Genomic DNA, 7547 nt, shown 5'->3' with positions numbered 1-7547 from the left:
GCAAGTCCATTGCCTCCCTATTGTAGCCTCGTGGCGCGTGGTTCTGTCTCTCACCCCTGGTAAGGGAGTATGATTCATAGTGAGACAACTTGTTGCAATTAGATAAAAGTTTTTTTTTCGATTTTTTTTCGCTTTAATTTGCTTGTACGCCGTGCAAAAAATTTAATTACTAGTAATTAAAATTAATAAATTGGAGAAGGTTTTTATTTTTTTTTTCCTTCTTAAGCGGTTGCGCACCGCTTTTGCGCAACACTTATGGCATCTTCCGATGCCAACGTTGTGCGAACCAGGTATTACCAACCACTTTCGAAAGGACCATGGGTTGTCTTTTTTCGGCCTAAAAATAAACCCTTGAAAACTCTTGATATTTCGAGAGACTTGCTGCGTAAGTATCCGGGAATCTTGGTACATAAGGAGAGATTCAACAAACTGCGTGTAGAAGCACCGAATTATGATGTAGCAAATAAAATTGCTGATCACGAGTTGTTTAGTGTTGAGTACAACATCTACATCCCTTCTCGAGATGTGGAGATAGAAGGCGTGGTCTCCGACGCGAGTCTGTCTGTCGAGGACTTGAAACGTGCCTCGGGTTGTTTTAAAAACAGAAAAGTCACAAGCGAGCTTGTAACGATACTGGATGTTAGGCAACTGCATTCAGTGTCTTTACAAGATGGCAAGAAAGTCTATCAGCATTCAGACTCGTTTCGGGTGACTTTCGCTGGTTCTGTTCTCCCAAACTTTGTCAAAGTTGATGGTGCTTTTTTTCCGGTGCGGTTGTTTGTACAGAGGGTTTATAACTGTACCAACTGCAAAAGGCTAGGACACTCGGCCAGCCATTGCGGCAATAAAACTCGTTGTGGCAAATGTGGTGAAAACCACAAAGAGGATTCTTGCCACAAAGAATCAGTAAAATGCGCGTACTGTGGCGAGCAGCTGAAACAATTAATCAAAGCAAAAAAACGCGGTTATTGGCGCAATTTCGTCGAGGGACTCTCACGAGAAACCTCAATGACCACCTTGTGGAGGGTGGCTCGCAACATGCGTAACCGCTCATCTTCTAATGAGAGTGAAGAATACTCCAACCGATGGATATTCGAGTTCGCTAAAAAGGTCTGTCCGGACTCAGTTCCAGCACAACACATTCTCCGAGAAGCGTCTCCGAGCGGCAGCTCTCTGGATAGACCATTCAAAATGCTGGAATTCTCTATGGCTCTTCTTTCATCGAACAACTCCTCACCGGGAAGCGATATGATTAAATTCAATCTTCTGAAAAATCTCCCAGATATCGCTAAAAGACGCTTGCTAGACTTATTCAATTCCTTACTAGAAAACAACATTATACCGCCTGAATGGAGACAGGTCAAAGTAATAGCCATTCGAAAACCTGGCAAACCAGCGTCTGACCATAACTCATACCGCCCGATTGCGATGCTTTCGTGCATTAGGAAATTGTTGGAGAAAATGATCCTTCGGAGACTCGATCAGTGGGTCGAAACAAATAACTTGCTATCAAATACACAGTTTGGGTTCCGCAAGAGCAAAGGAACAAACGATTGTCTAGCGCTGCTTTCCACAGATATTCAACTGGCCTTTGCGCACAAGGAGCAATTGGCTTCAGTATTCTTGGACATTAAGGGGGCTTTTGATTCAGTTTCCATTGAAATTCTGTCAGACAATCTGCACAGATGTGGACTTTCCGGAATTTTAAATAATTTCTTGTACAATTTGTTGTCAGAAAAGCAAATGAACTTTTCCCTTGGACAACTGACAACTTCCAGAATTAGCTACATGGGCCTGCCCCAAGGCTCATGTCTCAGCCCTCTTCTTTATAACTTTTATGTCAAAGATATCGACAACTGTTTGGCAGAACAATGCACGCTAAGGCAACTTGCAGATGACGGTGTGGTTTCCATAAGAGGTCCACATGCCGTGGACTTGCAAGGACCATTGCAAAGTTCCTTAGATAACTTATCTTCTTGGGCTAGGAATCTAGGGATCGAATTCTCGCCGCAGAAAACTGAACTGGTAGTGTTTACTCGAAAGCGGTACCCAGCCCAAATGCATCTTAATCTTTTGGGCAGAAACATTACTCAATCATTGTTTTTCAAGTACCTTGGGGTCTGGTTTGATTCAAAGTGCACTTGGAATACCCATATTACGTATTTGAAGCAAAAATGTCAGCAGAGGATCAACTTTCTCCGTTCAATTTGCGGCACATGGTGGGGTTCTCATCCGGGAGACCTCATAACGCTTTATAAAACAACTATTCTCTCTGTTCTAGAGTACGGCTCTTTCTGCTTTCTCTCGGCAAGAAAATGTCACCTAATAAAATTGAAACGAATTCAATATCGTTGTCTGCGTATTGCTCTTGGCTGTATGCACTCAACGCATAACATGAGTCTCGAGGTTCTGGCAGGAGTAACACCCCTCCAGAACCGTTTCTGGGAGCTCTCTCTCAGAATACTAATCAAATGCGGAGTGACGAACACACTTATAATTGCAAATTTTGAAGAAATTCTTGGGTTGAATTCACAATCTCGATTTATGAGAATCTACCACCACTACATATCGTCGGATATGTGTCTTCCTTGTTATACTCCAGACCGTGCTCACTTCACCAATCGCAGTTCCTCAATTGAATATGATCTGTCCATGAAACAAGTGATTAACGGGATTCCAGATCAACTTCGAACTATTATTATCCCGCGTATTTTTACTGAAAAGTACCAACACGTCAATTGCGTAAACAGATATTTTACAGACGGGTCTCGTCTCAGTGGATCCACTGGCTTCGGTGTCTTCAATGAAAACTCTAGCGCCTTCCGCAAACTCCAGGAACCTTGTTCCGTTTTTGTTGCTGAGCTGGCAGCAATCAACTTCGCATTGGGGATGATTTCCAATATGCCCACAGACCATTACTTCATCTTCTCGGATAGTCTCAGTTCGATTGAGGCTATTCGGTCGATGAAACCAAGTAGGCACTCATCTTATTTCCTTTCAAAGGTAAGGGAGCAGATGAGTGTACTGGTCGAAAGATCATATATGATTACCTTTGTATGGGTCCCCTCACATTGCTCAATCCCAGGCAATGAGAAGGCGGACTCTCTCGCAAAGGTGGGCGCGCAGGAAGGCGAATTTTATGACAGGCAAATTTCACACGATGAATTTTACCATTTAGTGCGTCAGAGTACCCTTTCGAGTTGGCAAACCGATTGGGACAATGGAAATCTTGGACGGTGGTTACATTCAATTATTCCTAATGTTTCTTCGAGAGCGTGGTTTAAAGGCTTGGACTTAAGTAGTGACTTCATTCGCGTGATGAGTAGACTTATGTCCAACCACTACTCGCTAGATGCTCATCTCAATAGAATAAACCTCGTAGACAGCAACATCTGTCGGTGTGGAAACGGTTACGATGACATCGATCACGCAGTTTGGCAATGTACGGATAATGACGCCGCCAGAGAGCGACTTTTGAATACCCTTGAGGCCCAAGGAAGACAACCCTATGTTCCTATCAGAGACGTGTTGGGAACTCGCGATATCTGCTATATGCAGTCGGTTTATGTGTTTCTTCAAATGTCTAGTATAAGAATTTAATTCCTTTGTCTTTTGTCTCTCTTTAATAGTTTTTGTTTGTCTTGTCCCCCCGTTTCGATGAGTCTCATCGTCGCCCACTGGTCACCATAGCCGGTCGAACTCCAGACGAAACTAGAACCGCACTACCATTCATACTGGCGACAACGCTCTGATGAGACAACGAAACCTTACCCCCAAACTCCTCCCCTGATCCTATCCTTCGACAATGTACCTCTCTAACCTCGAGTAAGCCGCGAGTATTCGGCCCAACTCCTACTAGACATAGAATTAAGTGAATTTTGTTACAAACAAAGAACAATGAACTATCGGCTCCGTAAAGCTAACGCGATTGAGCCTCCCAAATAAACGAACTAGTTAAAAAAAAAATCAAAAGTGCAAGCTTGTGTTACATCCGCAGGAGCTGAAATTTTCAGAGAGTGGCTTTCTCACGTAATGGCACAAATGTAGGGGTTGACCCGTTGAAAAAAAAAAAGAAAAAAATCCCCCATATAAATGTGTCTCGTGGGTGGTTCACTACTCACTAATTTGTAAAATAATTGAACTAAAAATATGGTCAGCACAAACTAAGAAAAATTTAATCAAGCGGAACTTTCAAGCCAAAAATCAAGGAAATTTACAAAGAATTATTCGTACAAGGAAATGCCGAAGAATAGACCAAGTAAGAGCACAAATTCAAGCGATGCAGGGATGGGAACCAGCACCTTCAGATAAACCGGTGCCAACAACGATAGAGTAGCTAACGGAGAAGAGCTAAGTGAGAGTTGATCCTTGAAGCACTCAGGAAGCGTCAAACTTGAATCATAAACTATGGGTTTCTTTATTATGATGGAAACACATAAAACATTGTCGAAGACCTATTGCGTCACGTTCTGACTGGTAGCGGATACCTTGCATACGAAAATGACAAAAACAGACAATCTTCTATAGATAACGACATCGGAAACATCCCAAGTAACTGCTTCCAACGATAATGAAACAAAACTAGTTGATCCATACAATAATGGCGAGCCTTCATACAAAAGTTTAGCAACACCTCAAACATTGCTTTTATTTTGTTTACTGAATGAGTTCATTTAAACGTTTGGGTTCATTGGGTTTGAACCCACGATCCTCTGATCAGTAAACAAAATCGGTCGCCACTAGGCCACCGAGCTCCTCATATCACAAAACAATTACGATCAGGTTTCCGTTCAATTTGTTATTACTATGTTTCAGTCCCGGCGACGACAATATCTATTGCTCTTGAGAAGAATTTAATATGGATCTCAAATCAACACGTCTTTCCTAAAACTCAAATATTACTTGTTTTGCCCGTCCTTTTAACCGAATTTCATTATGCTCAATAGTGTAAGTTGCTTGGGTTCTAACCCACGATCTTCTGCTCAGTAAGCAAAAACGGTCGCTATTAAGTTACCGTGCCCCTTACATCACAACAAGCTACGACCGACAATCGTTCATTATCGGTTACAAGAAGCTATTGCAATAAAATGAAATCCCCGAAAATAGTTAACAATGTCTTCCAAACCTGATGAGGCTTACGTCACGTATATTTACGTATTACTTTTTTGAATCAATGATCTTTTACTCAATAAGTAAAAACTGTTGCTGTATAGCCACCAGAATTTCGTAAAAATTGATAGTTTTGTTCCTTATTGCAAAATATTAAGCAAATATTGCCAGCGAAAATATTGATGAACACATTGACAAATTACACAAATTAGAAAAGTTTGATTTCATGTTTCAATATTTCCCCTCATTTTCTCCTTCTGTTTGACTACAGCAGCAGATGGTGCCTGTTTCTTGGCAACTTTTGTCAAGGTGGTTGTGATTTGACTCGGAATATAGATATTACTGATTTTTATCTTACGCAGACTACGTCACGTATACGTATACGCAAAATGTTTTCATCAGGAAAAAAAAACTTCATAGACTACTCTGACGTTTGTGAATTGTACATGTATTAGTGCAGCGCTTTGAGTGAATTCAAAGGTTTTCTTGCACTAATACTTATAATTTAACCCGAGCTCTGCACTAATACTTGTGCATTTCACAAACGTCATAGAAGTCTATAGCTGAAAATTTTCCTGATGAAAACAAATCACTAACACAATCACACTTTAACAATGTCTATTTCATCGTTGGTCCCCGATTCATGAGTTGATGGATCGATAGGTAGGGTCCAGGTATGGGAGCTGCCTGTCGTTGGTAGCATTGGTGCTCAGCACGGAAAACAAGAGCGACGGAAAACAAACCAAAGGAAAAAAAAGATCAAAATATCAATTGAACGGAAAAATATAATTTTATAAAAAAAATTGGGATTTTGTATTGAAAAGCATTGATTGTATTTGTTTTTTATGATTTTCATGGTTTGTAGACATAAGGCGCAATATGTTTTTATATTTTTCCTTGAAAATTTTGGCTTTTACATATTATAGTTATCACAAAATCAGCGATGTGTTTTTTTTTCGTTATAATTTTTTGAAGCTATCAAGTTTTGGGTTGTGGCTTAATACTCCTATGCTACTAGTTAGACTACTCGAGAAGAGAATGTATTCGAAAACCTAATTTAATTAAACTAACCCGTAGCTAACACAACACACGATCGGTATGGTTCTACCCACAGTACTCGAGTCTTACTGTGTGTCTTTAATTATTTAAAAAAAATCAAATGGAGATGTTTCTTGTTGTTTATTTTATCAACAACAAGAAACATCTCCATTTGAATTTTGATATGAGATATTTCTCATTTTACTATCAATCTAAAATACGAGAAAATTTTCTATTTTGTTTAAATATTAGAAAAAGGACCACCATCGTTAAAACACTCAGAGAAAATATTTTCTTCTAAGCTAATATTCGAACAAATGAATTAGCTAAGTAATTTTATTTGATATTCCAAGTGAGGAATATGCCATTTTTATCAAACCAATTAAACCACCTTTACTGACTCACTACTGTTACTCAAGCACCACACATGTTCTACAACATTATAAGACTGGTTTTGGTTGTATAGCAGTTTACTCAACATAAATCTATGAATGTGTGTTACTTGGGTACGGATGATCCAGATCTTGCCAGGACCTATAGGATTAGTTTAACAATTTAAAACTTTTTACGGATGTTCCGGCTGTTCATTCTCATTCCCCGTAGGTAGTGAGGAATATATGTTTCATTACTGTTGTAATACATTTTTTCTACTTGCAATAAATTAGGATTTTTGCAATAAAAAAAAAACATTGTAATTCAAACTCACCGAAAAAAACATTAAATATAAAAGATCACCAATTTTTGTATCATGGAACAAAACCGGATCGTTCGGTTGTTTTGACAGTTCAGCAAAAATTTGGTAAACGTCGTTCACTAGCCATTTCGTTTACTGGACTGATTCAGCTGTTGAAAGTTAGGTAATAAATTACCATGTACGGTAAAAAATTCTGAGTGTTTAATCAGATTCAAACTCTTACTAAAATCCATTATTACAGCAGCAAAACCTCGACAAACACAAATCCTGAATTGAAGGATTAGTTTCATTTGATAAATCTGTGTTACTTGTGTTCCGGATCATCTGAATGAACTTTCTATTATCCCCATGGTCCATATGCATGTCACAACCGTTAATTAATTACTGTATTACTGTTACAAGTGTTTTTTCTTGGTAGAATATGTTCCTCTTCCGATTGAGGAAATGCAGCAAGTTGGGAATCTCATTTTTTACAACCATGTAAATTCCGCTTACCGAAATTTCTCCTAAACTACACGCTTCACATCACCGTATTTCCCTAGTACCAATGCTAGATCGCTGTCCGGGACTTCTGGTGGTAGATCGTAAACTCTCACGTACTGAACGGTGCCCGACATGCGTATCTCGACTGATTTCCCATCGGCATAATGGAACATTTGTTCACGGTTGTGCAATAAGCAGTGAAGTATCTATTCCTCTGATTCGT

Source organism: Ochlerotatus camptorhynchus, unplaced genomic scaffold, assembly GCF_037179485.1.
Source record: "Ochlerotatus camptorhynchus isolate MF236.1 unplaced genomic scaffold, CSIRO-AGI_Acam_v1.1 ptg000240l, whole genome shotgun sequence".
In the NCBI taxonomy this organism is placed as follows: Eukaryota; Metazoa; Arthropoda; class Insecta; order Diptera; family Culicidae; genus Ochlerotatus; species Ochlerotatus camptorhynchus.
The sequence above is the reverse complement of the archived record's forward strand: the minus strand, read 5'-3'. Positions refer to the sequence as shown.